We start from the raw sequence: 16,736 nt of genomic DNA, 5'->3' as shown, positions 1-16,736 counted from the left end.
TTAATTAAGCTTTGTTGGTTAAGATGTATTTCAAAGCGGTCTCACTAGCGAAACCCTTTATTGTTAGGCTTGGCTACTTGGCGAACGCATTGGGCAGGACAAAACAACTGCCTTCATTGAGAGGAAGGGAGGATTATGCACAATTTTTTATCAAATGAAACCAAATGAGAAAACATATCCTCTCTTCTTCCATGAGTATAAGTGTCACAGCTGGATAGGTTGCGCTTCAGCTCACAAAATCCTTGCCATTACCAACCGCAAAGACCGGCTTTTCATTGGTCTTAAGTCTCCCGATATGCGCTGCATGTAATTGTCACTTTTGAACTTGTTTTCAAGGGCACGTCTAAAATATTTACACAGCGCACGCAAGCTGATGTTAGACTGATGCGCTGCTGAACCTGGCACATGGGGTGGAAAACGCCAAAGCGACAGTTTTTACATGCTGAATTTGTGCGTTTGGCACTTGTGCCGCGTAGCTCCAGCCGAAAATAGAGCTTATTCTCTTTTGATAGGTTTGCTCCCTGTGAAAAGGAAATGATATGACCTCATGGCATCTTGTCAATATACATGGCTTTCATTTGTTTACCATAGTGAGAGGAACATGCACTGGCCACATGTGTAAACCTCAAATATTGGAATGAATAGCAAAGGAATGCATTAAAGGGATAGTTCACCCAAATAAAAAAATTACATTGGTTTTCTTACCCTGTAAGTAGTCTATGGACAAGTTAAGACAGCAATCCATGCTTTGGTTTTGTTTATTTGACCACTGTCTCCAAATGCTAACTTTTTAGCATTCATGTCATAATAACGATAATAACGATATGTCATTAGGGTGAACTATCCCTTTAAGTTGTGAATTAGGCATTAAAACGATGTACAGGTTGCAAAACATGACAGCAGAACTGCATGAAACAAATTAAGCTGCTTAATCTCTTTAGTGGTTTACTTATATGGCCTGAAAAATATACTTTATATATTTTTAATTAAATATCAGACAATTTCATACTGCCTTTGACAACCTAAGATAATATTCTCATCATCTGTAAGGTTCTACTGACAACCGGGTTGGGGTCAATTTATTATTGAATTGGAATTTGAGTTAACTTCCCGAATTGACCGACTTCATTTCGAATTGACCCCAACCCTGACAGACAAACACTCCGCTGGACATAGTCATGGTTACAACACACCATCCATATGCATTAAAACATATGGAACCAGCTGAACATTGGAACTAATAATGTTGATTCAATTGCACGTCAATATTGATTATCAAGCCTATATTCAATTCCATAATTACTTCACAACAAGAATCATGTACATTTTCTGAAAAGTGTTGGCCTAGAAAGTATGATGAATTTTTAAACACTTGAAAACAAATTACACACTCTACCATAATGTGATACTGCAAATATCAATGCAAAACCTTTTGTAAAACATGATAATATGCTTTTGTAGATTGGTATGTTTTTGTCATTACTTTATTTTGTGTTGCAATATTTCACACACAGAGGTTGAAACTCTAATAAAACACTGCAGAGGAAATGTTGCATGTTACACTATCTCAAAGCTATGTTTTAATGGCAGTGTTATTAACATGTTTTCAGTACATAGGATAGTATTATTAAATATGTCTAATTGGCTTGCTAGGGAGAAGGCTTTAAAAGTTTAATGTTTAGACAAACCCCACTCTGAAGTTCTGAACTCATTGGAACAGCTTTCTATCAAGAATGTGGGGCATTACCAAATGATTTTTTGTACATTGGTTTGTTTTCCAATTGTTTAGCTTTTCCTCCTTTGAATCCTCTTTATATCTACACGATACACTGATTATACAAAACATTAAGAACACCCACCTAATATTGAGTTGCACCTCCTCCCTTTCTTCCTCAGAACAGCCTCAATTTGTTGAGCCATGGACTCTAATGTATCACAGCTTAAAAATCCTTCTTTAACCTGTCTCCTCCCCTTCGTCTACATTAATTGAAGTGGATTGAACAAGTGACATCAATAAGGGATCATAGCTTTCACCTGGTCAGTCTGTCATGGAAAGTGCAGGTGTCCTTAATGTTTTGTATACTCAGTGGAGATTACCTCATGGTAAACTGCAGACCCTTTTATCTACCAAAATAATCTACACCCCGCTCCATAATGTTTTGTAGGTCGATTCTTGCATCAAACTAAAGCTGTATTTGAATAATGTTTTATTTTCAAGTGTTGAGATACTCAGTTTATAGCTCATATTTTCTGCAACGTGTGAACTGTTACGTACTGACATTGTAGATGAATTAAATTAATAAAGTTGCAATATTTTTCACATGGCCTGTCTTGATTAGTCTATTTATACCCCACATAATTGTATTGGGTACTACGGGTGGGTTATAGTTTTCACACACTCAAAAACAAACATGACAGATCAACATGCCAGACAAAAAACATCCAGGACAAACTCAACCTGATAGGCACACATTTCTATGTTGATGACATCTAAACAACGATAAAGTAACCATCCTCATGGTTTTATTATTTTGAAGTTCATTGAATGCCAAACATTTCAATTCATGACATTTTCTTTAGCACCCTTTAAGCATGCTTGCCATTATCTTTCACTCAGAACTTCAAATTCTCATTGATGTGAGCAGGCGGTTTCTCCACCAGGAAGATGATGTCTACCTACCTCGCTCATTAGTAGTAATTCAAAGGGTAAACAATCCAAAGACAGTATTTTTAAATTTCTGAACAATATCTCAGTTTTGTATGCCCCATGGGATCCTTGTTATTCATCAGTAAATATAATCCAACCACTGTCTAAACAAGGCACTTCCTCTTTTGGCTTAATTTGGATAGGCTAAGAGAACTATAACAGAAAAGTCATTTCCAACATATGATTGCTTGTAGATTGAGTACATTTTGTCTGGGATCTTTTGATAGGTGATTGTATGTTTTCAAAGTAGCACGGTATAGATAACGGTACACATGATAAAGTCTATTATGTCAGGGAATAGAAAACAAATGTGTATGGCTGAATTTCAGATATATTTTTTAACAGTAGGACCTACAGTAGAAGGAAATGTTTTCTGTCTGGTGCTTTAGCGTTTGAGTGAGAGAGAGAGAAGGAGAACTCTGGGTTTCAGTGAATTTATGTAAATCAACGAGGCTCATTTGAATTTCCTGCAGCACAGGAATATTCTTTGCGACAACAGAGTGATCAAATTAGGATAGACTCTGTCCCACTTTGTGCAATCATCAAACTCGAGGATCGCTCAGTGATGTGTAGGACACCCATGCATGTACAACAACATATCACCAGATGGCATAATTATCAAACTAATCAGTTTGCCCACAATAAGGACTCCAAACTGGCCACCAAACGTAACCATTTTTCTATGTAGTTTGGCTTCGTGGAGTTTGCAATTTAAACCAAAGCATCAAGCATCTGCTCAGCAACGCAGATGCTTTCGAGCAGTGTGGTTTAAATTACTTATTAACATATACTGGTTAAATTATTTTGCAATGCTATCACAACCAACGTTGCCGGTTTGGGGTCCGTGTAGGATATCATGTGAACCAAAAGGCATGTAAACTATGATTTCTGTATGCTCTTGATTGCAGTTATAGTTGCTCTTCCAGGTGAAGTACAGTTGGGCTATGTGTGCCCACGCACCTTTATCAGAGCCTTAGCTTATCAGAGCCTTATCCTTAGCATGTGGTATTAATTACTCGTTATTTTTGTCAATGTAGAAACTGTCAACCATACATGCAGCACTTTATTACATGGAACCCTCCTAGTCAGTATATGAAGTGTAGAGTACATTTCATGTCAAGTTACTATACCTGCCATAATTAGAAATAAATGCATACATAATTAGATACAGTGGGGCAAAAAAGTATTTAGTCAGCCACCAATTGTGCAAGTTCTCCCACTTAAAAAGATGAGAGGCCTGTAATTTTCATCATAGGTACACTTCAACTATGACAGACAAAATGAGAAGGAAAAAAAATCCAGAAAATCACATTGTAGAATTTATTTGCAAGTTATGGTGGAAAACAAGTATTTGGTCAATATCAAAAGATTATCTCAATACTTTGTTATAGACCCTTTGTTGGCAATGACAGAGGTCAAATGTTTTCTGTAAGTCTTCACAAGGTTTTCAGACACTGTTGCTGGTATTTTGGCCCATTCCTCCATGCAGATCTCCTCTAGAGCAATGATGTTTTGGGGATGCTGCTGGGCAACATGAACCTTCAACTCCCTCCTTAGATTTTCTATGGGGTTGAGATCTGGAGACTGGCTAGGCCACTCCAGGACCTTGAAATGCATGTACATAAAATAAATGCACACAAATAACTTTGTTTCAAATGATTTCATAAAAAAAATCTTCAATACATTTCTGTACTCTTCCTCCAATATGATAACAAGGGGGTGTCAAGCAAACGTATGTAGGTGATATCTAATACAAAAGTGGTTGATCAATGCAGCAGTGCATTGCTCGATTGCATGTGCCGATGGTGCGTTCAGTGCGACATGTGTTCAAGTGTTTCATATTAGCACCTCACAAACAATTATGTATCAATATCTTAAATGTCACTTTTTTATTCAACATTGGAAATTGGAGATAAAATAGATTACATGCTGCTGTGTGGCACACGCACCATAAAAACACAAAAATATAAAATAGAACATTGCAATAAGGAACCGGACTACAGCTGTATAGTTTTGAACCTTAAGAAGAAGGAGTCGACCGGGATTGGTGAGAAGAATGTCGAGTTGGCCAGAAAAGCATGGTAAGCTAACGTTACACTAGTGTTAAGGGTTGCGTCAATCGAATCTGGTATAAGGATAAGTATGACACTGAGTCACCGAATTGTTTACTATGTACTTTTTATTAGCTAAGCAATAAGTGGTAAATGCAATTTTCGTATATACGGGCTCTCTGTCCCACCTCTCAGGGCAAACAGAGAACTGACTTGTTCCTTACAAAGTTATTATTATATACTCTGACAGAAGTTGTTCCTGCTTCCGAGCCGGCCTGTCAGAGTAGAGACTGGGTGTGGTTTAAACTCACCCAGCCTATCGTTGATTTTTGGCGCAAATAAAAGATAGGGGCTCTAAACAGAATCCACCACTTTCCCAACAGAGAACCATGGGTCATTTTTGCGAGCCCCATCTTTCTCTCAAAATCTGAGTCAGAGTCTGCACCGCCTCTGGAGCCTCCAGGAGAGGCATCATACTGGCAGCATGCACATCTGTAACATATTTATTCAAACAAGGGATTATACAGGCAGCACAACACATCAATAACAAAAACACAAGAATTAGGGTCAGAAATCCAGTAACCACCAGTGATAGTTACCAAGCCACACCCCCATCCAATACATCCAGCCAGACTCCTCCACCCCAGCCATGCCCTTCATTTAAACTGAGAGCTTTTCCAACCCAACCAATGCTTTTAATATACTCCCATCAGGACTGGTATTATTAGGTATAAATGTACAACATTGTTCACCAAACATTTTGCAAACCCCTCCTTGGCTGGCCAGGATCATATCTAAAGCCAATCTATTCTGCCTGGCGGTCCTGGTAGTAGCCTCCAATTGCTCAGCCATATCAGTAAGAGCAGAGCGGGTATAGTTAACAAAACGTTGTTGATTATAGTATATATAATTTATCCATGAGGTCTGTTTGGCATCCACAATAGCGGTGCCAAGAATTGGTAGTAGATGCCATAAACCATCATTCCTGTTTAGCGCCTGGAATTCCTGAGGAACACCTACTGGCACACCTAGTAGGTTGATATGTATATTATCTGTTATCTGAGACCAAGGTGCATCACGCTTATATCTGGAGTACGGGTGAACATCATTAGGCGCTTTTCTAGTTGATCCCAGGAGCTGATTAGCTGTAACTTCAATAATGGTTAGTGGTATTATCAGACTGCCTAAAGCATATGTACCCTGTCAGTCACCTCTAGTACTCTCCAGTATACACCTCCATCCTTCCCCCTTTCCCAAGGCAAATGGATGAGTAGCCAATATAGGCCTAGTATGGCCTAGTATGGCCTAGTATGGCCACATCTGTCGGCCCCGTTGCCTAGTCAATGCCATTTTACCTGCTGTTGTTATGCTAGCTGATTAGCTGTTTCACCCACTGTTTTAGCTAGCTTTCCCAGTTCAACACCTATGATTACTGTATGCCTCGATGTATGTCTCTCTCAATTGTCAATATGCCTTGTATACTGTTGCTCAGGTTAGTTATCATTGTTTTAGTTCACAATGGAGCCCCTTGTCCCACTCCTCATACCCCTGATACCTCCTTTGTCCCACCTCCCACATATGCGGTGACCTCACCCATTACAACCAGCATGTCCAGAGATAAAACCTCTCTCATCATCACCCAGTGCCTGGGCTTACCTCCGCCGTACCCGCACCCCACCATACCCCTGTCTGCGCATTATGCCCTGAATATATTCTACCATGCCCAGATACCTGCTCCTCTTATTCTCTGTCCCCAACGCTCTAGGCGACCAGTTTTGATAGCCTTTAGCCGCACCCTCATACTACTCCTTCTCTGTTCCGCGGGTGATGTGGAGGTAAACCCAGGCCCTGCATGTCCCCAGGCACCCTCATTTGTTGACTTCTGTAATCGAAAAAACCTTGGTTTCATGCATGTCAAGTTTGTTTTACTCACTGCTTTAGCACACTCTGCTAACCCTGATGTCCTTACCGTGTCTGAATCCTGGCTCAGGAAGGCCACCAAAAATTCAGAGATTTCCATACCCAACTATAACATCTTCCGTCAAGATAGAACTGCCAAAGGGGGAGGAGTTGCAGTCTACTGCAGAGATAGCCTGCAAAGTAATGTCATACTTTCCAGGTCCATACCCAAACAGTTCGAACTACTAATTCTGAAAATTACTCTCTCCAGAAATAAGTCGCTCACTGTTGCCGCCTGCTACCGACCCCCTCAGCTCCCAGCTGTGCCCTGGACACCATTTGTGAATTGATTGCCCCCATCTAGCTTCAGAGTTTGTTCTGTTAGGTGACCTAAACTGGGATATGCTTAACACCCCGGCAGTCCTACAATCTAAGCTAGATGCCCTCAATCTCACACAAATCATCAAGGAACCCACCAGGTACAACCCTAACTCTGTAAGCAAGGGCACCCTCATAGACGTCATCCTGACCAACTGGCCCTCCAAATACACCTCCTCTGTCTTCAATCAGGATCTCAGCGACCACTGCCTCATTGCCTGTATCCGCTACGGTGCCGCAGTCAAACGACCACCCCTCATCACTGTCAAACGCTCCCTAAAACACTTCTGTGAGCAGGCCTTTCTAATCGACCTGGCCCGGGTACCCTGGAAGGACATTGACCTCATCCCGTCAGTTGAGGATGCCTGGTCATTCTTTAAGAGTAACTTCCTCACCATCTTAGATAAGCATGCTCCGTTCAAAAAATGCAGAACTAAGAACAGATACAGCCCTTGGTTCACTCCAGACCTGACTGCCCTCGACCAGCACAAAAAAATCCTGTGGCGGACTGCAATAGCATCGAACAGTCCCCGCGATATGCAACTGTTCAGGGAAGTCCGGAACCAATACACGCAGTCAGTCAGGAAAGCTAAGGCCAGCTTCTTCAGGCAGAAGTTTGCATCCTGTAGCTCCAACTCCAAAAAGTTCTGGGACACTGTGAAGTCCATGGAGAACAAGAGCACCTCCTCCCAGCTGCCCACTGCACTGAGGCTAGGGAACACGGTCACCACCGACAAATCCATGATTATTGAAAACTTCAACAAGCATTTCTCAACGGCTGGCCATGCCTTCCGCCTGGCTACTCCAACCTCGACCAACAGCTCCGGCCCCCCCGCAGCTCCTCACCCAAGCCTCTCCAGGTTCTCCTTTACCCAAATCCAGATAGCAGATGTTCTGAAAGAGCTGCAAAACTTGGACCCGTATAAATCAGCTGGGCTTGACAATCTGGACCCTCTATTTCTGAAACTATCCGCCGCCATTGTCGCAACCCCTATTACCAGCCTGTTCAACCTCTCTTTCATGTCGTCTGAGATCCCCACGGATTGGAAAGCTGCCGCAGTCATCCCCCTCTTCAAAGGGGGAGACACCCTGGACCCAAACTGTTACAGACCTATATCCATTCTGCCTTGCCTATCTAAGGTCTTAGAAAGCCAAGTCAACAAACAGGTCACTGACCATCTCGAATCCCACCGTACCTTCTCCGCTATGCAATCTGGTTTCCGAGCCGGTCACGGGTGCACCTCAGCCACACTCAAGGTACTAAACGACATCATAACCGCCATCGATAAAAGACAGTACTGTGCAGCCGTCTTCATCGACCTTGCCAAGGCTTTCGACTCTGTCAATCACCATATTCTTATCGGCAGACTCAGTAGCCTCGGTTTTCCGGATGACTGCCTTGCCTGGTTCACCAATTACTTTGCAGACAGAGTTCAGTGTGTCAAATCGGAGGGCATGCTGTCCGGTCCTCTGGCAGTCTCTATGGGGGTGCCACAGGGTTCAATTCTCGGGCCGACTCTTTTCTCTGTATATATCAATGATGTTGCTCTTGCTGCGGGCGATTCCCTGATCCACCTCTACGCAGACGACACCATTCTATATACTTTCGGCCCGTCATTGGACACTGTGCTATCTAACCTCCAAACGAGCTTCAATGCCATACAACACTCCTTCCGTGGCCTCCAACTGCTCTTAAACGCTAGTAAAACCAAATGCATGCTTTTCAACCGATCGCTGCCTGCACCCGCATGCCCGACTAGCATCACCACACTGGATGGTTCCGACCTTGAATATGTGGACACCTATAAGTACCTAGGTGTCTGGCTAGACTGCAAACTCTCCTTCCAGACCCATATCAAACATCTCCAATCGAAAATCAAATCAAGAGTCGGCTTTCTATTCCGTAACAAAGCCTCCTTCACTCACGCTGCCAAGCTTACCCTAGTAAAACTGACTATCCTACCGATCCTCGACTTCGGCGATGTCATCTACAAAATTGCTTCCAACACTCTTCTCAGCAAACTGGATGCAGTTTATCACAGTGCCATCCGTTTTGTCATTAAAGCACCTTATACTACCCACCACTGTGACTTGTATGCTCTAGTCGGCTGGCCCTCGCTACATATTCGTCGCAAGACCCACTGGCTCCAGGTCGTCTACAAGGCCATGCTAGGTAAAGCTCCGCCTTATCTCAGTTCACTGGTCACGATGGCAACACCCATCCGTAGCACGCGCTCCAGCAGGTGTATCTCACTGATCATCCCTAAAGCCAACACCTCATTCGGCCGCCTTTCTTTCCAGTACTCTGCTGCCTGTGACTGGAACGAATTGCAAAAATCGCTGAAGTTGGAGACCTTTATCTCCCTCACCAACTTCAAACATCAGCTATCTGAGCAGCTAACCGATCGCTGCAGCTGTACATTACATTTACATTACATTTAAGTCATTTAGCAGACGCTCTTATCCAGAGCGACTTACAAATTGGTGAATTCACCTTCTGACATCCAGTGGAACAGCCACTTTACAATAGTGCATCTAAATCATTAAGGGGGGGGGTGAGAAGGATTACTTATCCTATCCTAGGTAGTCCTTGAAGAGGTGGGGTTTCAGGTGTCTCCGGAAGGTGGTGATTGACTCCGCTGTCCTGGCGTCGTGAGGGAGTTTGTTCCACCATTGGGGGCCAGAGCAGCGAACAGTTTTGACTGGGCTGAGCGGGAACTGTACTTCCTCAGTGGTAGGGAGGCGAGCAGGCCAGAGGTGGATGAACGCAGTGCCCTTGCTTGGGTGTAGGGCCTGATCAGAGCCTGGAGGTACTGCGGTGCCGTTCCCCTCACAGCTCCGTAGGCAAGCACCATGGTCTTGTAGCGGATGCGAGCTTCAACTGGAAGCCAGTGGAGAGAGCGGAGGAGCGGGGTGACGTGAGAGAACTTGGGAAGGTTGAACACCAGACGGGCTGCGGCGTTCTGGATGAGTTGTAGGGGTTTAATGGCACAGGCAGGGAGCCCAGCCAAAAGCGAGTTGCAGTAATCCAGACGGGAGATGACAAGTGCCTGGATTAGGACCTGCGCCGCTTCCTGTGTGAGGCAGGGTCGTACTCTGCGGATGTTGTAGAGCATGAACCTACAGGAACGGGCCACCGCCATGATGTTGGTTGAGAACGACAGGGTGTTGTCCAGGATCACGCCAAGGTTCTTAGCGCTCTGGGAGGAGGACACAATGGAGTTGTCAACCGTGATGGCGAGATCATGGAACGGGCAGTCCTTCCCCGGGAGGAAGAGCAGTTCCGTCTTGCCGAGGTTCAGCTTGAGGTGGTGATCCGTCATCCACACTGATATGTCTGCCAGACATGCAGAGATGCGATTCGCCACCTGGTCATCAGAAGGGGGAAAGGAGAATATTAGTTGTGTGTCGTCTGCATAGCAATGATAGGAGAGACCATGTGAGGTTATGACAGAGCCAAGTGACTTGGTGTATAGCGAGAATAGGAGAGGGCCTAGAACAGAGCCCTGGGGGACACCAGTGGTGAGAGCGCGTGGCGAGGAGACAGATTCTCGCCACGCCACCTGGTAGGAGCGACCTGTCAGGTAGGACGCAATCCAAGCGTGGGCCGCGCCGGAGATGCCCAACTCGGAGAGGGTGGAGAGGAGGATCTGATGGTTCACAGTATCGAAGGCAGCCGATAGGTCTAGAAGGATGAGAGCAGAGGAGAGAGAGTTAGCTTTAGCAGTGCGGAGCGCCTCCGTGATACAGAGAAGAGCAGTCTCAGTTGAATGACTAGTCTTGAAACCTGACTGATTTGGATCAAGAAGGTCATTCTGAGAGAGATAGCGGGAGAGCTGGCCAAGGACGGCACGTTCAAGAGTTTTGGAGAGAAAAGAAAGAAGGGATACTGGTCTGTAGTTGTTGACATCGGAGGGATCGAGTGTAGGTTTTTTCAGAAGGGGTGCAACTCTCGCTCTCTTGAAGACGGAAGGGACGTAGCCAGCGGTCAGGGATGAGTTGATGAGCGAGGTGAGGTAAGGGAGAAGGTCTCCGGAGATGGTCTGGAGAAGAGAGGAGGGGATAGGGTCAAGCGGGCAGGTTGTTGGGCGGCCGGCCGTCACAAGAAGCGAGATTTCATCTGGAGAGAGAGGGGAGAAAGAGGTCAGAGCACAGGGTAGGGCAGTGTGAGCAGAACCAGCGGTGTCGTTTGACTTAGCAAACGAGGATCGGATGACGTCGACCTTCTTTTCAAAATGGTTGACGAAGTCATCTGCAGAGAGGGAGGAGGGGGGAGGGGGAGGAGGATTCAGGAGGGAGGAGAAGGTGGCAAAGAGCTTCCTAGGGTTAGAGGCAGATGCTTGGAATTTAGAGTGGTAGAAAGTGGCTTTAGCAGCAGAGACAGAGGAGGAAAATGTAGAGAGGAGGGAGTGAAAGGATGCCAGGTCCGCAGGGAGGCGAGTTTTCCTCCATTTCCGCTCGGCTGCCCGGAGCTCTGTTCTGTGAGCTCGCAATGAGTCATCGAGCCACGGAGCGGGAGGGAGGACCGAGCCGGCCTGGAGGATAGGGGACATAGAGAGTCAAAGGATGCAGAAAGGGAAGAGAGGAGGGTTGAGGAGGCAGAATCAGGAGATAGGTTGGAGAAGGTATGAGCAGAGGGAAGAGATGATAGGATGGAAGAGGAGAGAGTAGCGGGGGAGAGAGAGCGAAGGTTGGGACGGCGCGATACCATCCGAGTAGGGGCAGTGTGGGAAGTGTTGGATGAGAGCGAGAGGGAAAAGGATACAAGGTAGTGGTCGGAGACTTGGAGGGGAGTTGCAATGAGGTTAGTGGAAGAACAGCATCTAGTAAAGATGAGGTCGAGCGTATTGCCTGCCTTGTGAGTAGGGGGAAGGTGAGAGGGTGAGGTCAAAGAGGAGAGGGGTGGAAAGAAGGAGGCAGAGAGGAATGAGTCAAAGGTAGACGTGGGGAGTTTAAAGTCGCCCAGGACTGTGAGAGGTGAGCCGTCCTCAGGAAAGGAGCTTATCAAGGCATCAAGCTCATTGATGAACTCTCCGAGGGAACCTGGAGGGCGATAAATGATAAGGATGTTAAGCTTGAAAGGGCTGGTAACTGTGACAGCATGGAATTCAAAGGAGGCGATAGACAGATGGTTAAGGGGAGAGAGAGAGAATGACCACTTGGGAGAGATGAGGATCCCGGTGCCACCACCCCGCTGACCAGAAGCTCTCGGGGTGTGCGAGAACACGTGGGCGGACGAAGAGAGAGCAGTAGGAGTAGCAGTGTTATCTGTGGTGATCCATGTTTCCGTCAGTGCCAAGAAGTCGAGGGACTGGAGGGAGGCATAGGCTGAGATGAACTCTGCCTTGTTGGCCGCAGATCGGCAGTTCCAGAGGCTACCGGAGACCTGGAACTCCACGTGGGTCGTGCGCGCTGGGACCACCAGATTAGGGTGGCCGCGGCCACGCGGTGTGGAGCGTTTGTATGGTCTGTGCAGAGAGGAGAGAACAGGGATAGATAGACACATAGTTGACAGGCTACAGAAGAGGCTACGCTAATGCAAAGGAGATTGGAATGACAAGTGGACTACTCGTCACGAATGTTCAGAAAGTTAAGCTTACGTAGCAAGAATCTTATTGACTAAAATGATACAGTACTGCTGGAGTAGGCTAGCTGGTAGTGGCTGCGATGTTGACACTACACTAATCAAGTCGTTCCGTCGAGTGTAATAGTTTCTACAGTGCTGCTATTCGGGGGCTAGCTGGCTAGCTAGCAGGTTGATTGCGTTACGTTACCTTAAAAGAACGACAATAGCTGGCTAGCTAACCTAGAAAATCGCTCTAGGCTACACAATTGTCTTAGATACAAAGACGGCTATGTAGCTAGCTAGCTACGATCAAACAAATCAAACCGTTGTACTGTAATAGTTTCTACAGTGCTGCTATTCGGGGGCTAGCTGGCTAGCTACGTTAACAGAACGACAATAGCTGGCCAGCTAACCTAGAAAATCGCTCTAGACTACACAATTGTCTTAGATACAAAGACGGCTATGTAGCTGGCTAGCTACGATCAAACAAATCAAACCGTTGTACTGTAATGAAGTGAAATGAAAATGTGATACTACCTGTGGAGCGACGCGGAATGTTGACCGGGTAGTTGAAGTTCAATTCGGTAGAGGTAGGCTAGCTGTTGGCTAGCTAGCTAGCAGCATCTCCTACGTTAAGGACGACAAATAGCTGGCTAGCTAACCTCGGTAAATTAAGATAATCACTCTAAGTCTACACACTCTAAACTACACAATTATCTTGGATACGAAGACAGCGAAGACAACTATGTAGCTAGCTGACACTACGCTAATCGAGTCGTTCAGTTGAGTGTAATAGATTCTACAGTGCTGGTGGACAGTGGATGTTAGCTAGCTGCTTAGCTAGCTGCTGGGCAGATACGTTAGGACGACGAAATACGATAATTATGCAATTATCTTTGATACAAAGACGGCTATGTAGCTAGCTAAGAAGAAATTGCTAAGATTAGACAAATCAAACCGTTGTACTATAATGAAATGTAATGAAAAGTTATACTACCTGCGGACCGAAGTGTAGATGCGACCGCTCGCTCCAACCCGGAACCGGAACACATAATCTATTGGTAAATAGCCCACCCATTTTCACCTACCTCATCCCCACAGTTTTTATTTATTTACCTTTCTGCTCTTTTGCACACCAATATCTGTACCTGTACATGATCATTTATCAATCCAGTGTTAATCTGCAATATTGTAATTATTCGCCTACCTCCTCATGCCTTTTGCACACATTGTATATAGACTCCCCTTTTTTTTCTACTGTGTTATTGACTTGTTAATTGTTTACTCCATGTGTAACTCTGTGTTGTCTGTTCACACTGCTATGCTTTATCTTGGCCAGGTCGCAGTTGTAAATGAGAACTTGTTCTCAACTAGCCTACCTGGTTAAATAAAGGTGAAAAAAAAAAAAAAAAAAAAAAAAAAAATCCCCTATGCTAGAAGGATACCCTCTTCTCCAATCCCAAAACTGTCCCAAGTTGGTTATCATGTAATCCCCATACGGACACCCTCCCCCATTACACAGGTACACTGGTACCCTCCTATACACAGGTGTTAAAACCAAACATAAATATGATCCCACATGCTTGGTTAATATATCGCTATATCACATTTGACATTGTCCGTAAGCTTGAGTTCATTTGTACACAAAAAATCATACATTTGATGGAAAGACCTGTGTGTTGTCCTTGTTAAAGCAGACAGAAAAGAGCTCCAACTTCTTAATCATAGCCTCAATTTTGTCCCGCACATTGAAAATAGTTGCGGAGAGTCCCTGTTATCCTAGATTCAGATCATTTCAGGCGAGAAAAATTCCCCCAGATAGACCAGTCGTCATCATGCAAGTGGTCAGACAAGTGAAAATTATGGTCAGTAAAGAAAACTTTAAGCTTGTCTCTCAATTAAAAAAAACATGTTTATACTTTGACTCTTGATAACCAGTGCAGTGTATGTTGTAAAAGCATTACATGGCCACTGCCCATATCATTGCACAATGCAGAAAATACACAAGAGTTTATGGGCCTTGCTTTAGCAAAGTTAACCATTTTCACTGTAGTGTCCAAAATGTCTTTAAAGCTGTCAGGCATTCCTTTGAAAGCAAGAGCCTCTCGGTGGATGCCCACACGTTACCACTCCACTATTTCTCCCTGTCATTGCTTTTGCACCATCAGTACAGATACCAACACATCTTGACCACCAAAGTCCATTTGATGTCACAAGCTGTCCAGTACTTTAAAAATAACCTCTCATGTTGTCCTGGTTTCCAGTGGTTTGCAGAAGAGGATGTCTTCCTTAATAATTAACCCACTATAAACGTAATGGACATATACCAGGAGCTGTGCCAGGCCCACCACGTCTGTTGACTCATCCAGCTGTAACGCATAGAATTCACTGGCTTGTATGTGAAGCAGTAATTGTTTCAAAACAACTGCCATGTTACTGAGGCGTCGTGAAACAGTGTTGTTGGATGGCATTGTCTTTATAGTTTTTTTTGGCCTTTTCCCCCAGCATTGTCCCAGCCATATCTGCGGCAGCAGGAAGAATTAAGTCCTCCACAATAGTATGGGGCTTGCATGTCCTAGGCACTCTTTAGGTCACCATATAAGACGCTTCTAGCCCCCTCTTATTATTTTTAAGCAATTGTTCCACTTAACTGAACAATGTAAAGATCTCCTCAATTTAAGGTAAGGTATTGTAAGGCCCTTATATGATCTAAATTGATATTGTTTTATGATGATACATCTATCTTTTCATATTTGTGCAAATCTTTCTAAAAGAGAAAATGGACACCATTCAATCTCTGTCACACCCTGATCTGTTTCACCTGTCTTTGTGATTGTCTCCATCCCCCCATCTTCCCCATTATCCCCTTTGTATTTATACCTATGTTCTCTGTTTTTGTCTTGTTTGTCAAGTCAACCAGCCTTTTTGTTATCAGCTCCTGCTTTTTCCAGTCTTTCCTTTTTCGCGCCCTCCTAGTTTTGACCCTTGCCTGTCCTGACACCTGAGCCCGCCTGCCTGCCCATTCTGCCTGCCCCTGACCCTGCCCGCCGTCCAGTACCATGGCCCCACCTCTGGTTTACTGACCCCTGCCTGCCTTGACCTGTCTATTGCCTGACCCTGTTGGAATATTAATCCATTGTCTATTCAACGTGTCTGCATCTGGGTCTAACCTTGATTTCTGATAGATTTCAATCAACAAAGAGGAATATGTTTAAGGCTACTTGTATTGGGTGCAGATGACTGAACTGCTCACTTTTGTATCTGTGTCTGCAGGTATACTGACGAGGAGGCATACAAAGGTCTGTTTTGCAGATCACATGTACCATCCTCCTCCCGTACCTCTTCAAATATAATCCCATAGGCCTCTACATTATGAACAAGGTGTGTGTATGAAAACCATTATCACATTTTTTTTCATTCACGTTTACCATAAAAACAAAGTTATTAATTATGTCTTGTGCATGTTTTTTGTTAAATATCTGTATAATTAAAATATTTTATTTTCACAGACTTCACCCTCCCTACACCTCGGAATATAAAAGTAAGTCTTTTTAATCACCGTTCACTGCAAAATCATTCTGGCTATGGATATGGAGTACATCAACACATTAGCATCAACATGCCAGAGGATATATTCATTGGACTTGGGGCTCTAGATTTTTTAAATTCTGTTTTGCCACTGAAATCATAATAAACACTGACAACTAAAATATTGTGTTATTGTTATTATAAATAATATGGTTATTGAAACGGTTCCTAAGAATTTATAGGGGTTCAGATTCAATTTGTAGAACCCCTAAAGGCTACCCCAGGAACATTTTCTTTGTAGAATGCATTACAACTGCAATATGCTGCATCCACAAAAACTGCAGTTACTGCACTTTTACTACAGTTTCAAAACTGCATATTTATTTGTAATGATTTTAGTGCAAAGACACACTCAAGAAACACCCACATAAAACCACACCCCCAAGACAACTCTCATTTGCCAGTCATGGCCACTAGCATTTCTTAATGAGCATTGATTGAAAAACAATATCCAGTCATGAAGCGCAGTCACCCTTTAAGGCTAGGGCTGAAATCAAGGTTTTCTCAGCAAACAGCTGGAGGCAAGGCTTTCTCCTATAGAGCTTAT

The sequence above is a fragment of the Oncorhynchus masou genome, chromosome 13 (assembly GCF_036934945.1).
Source record: "Oncorhynchus masou masou isolate Uvic2021 chromosome 13, UVic_Omas_1.1, whole genome shotgun sequence".
In the NCBI taxonomy this organism is placed as follows: domain Eukaryota; kingdom Metazoa; phylum Chordata; class Actinopteri; order Salmoniformes; family Salmonidae; genus Oncorhynchus; species Oncorhynchus masou.
The sequence above is the reverse complement of the archived record's forward strand: the minus strand, read 5'-3'. Positions refer to the sequence as shown.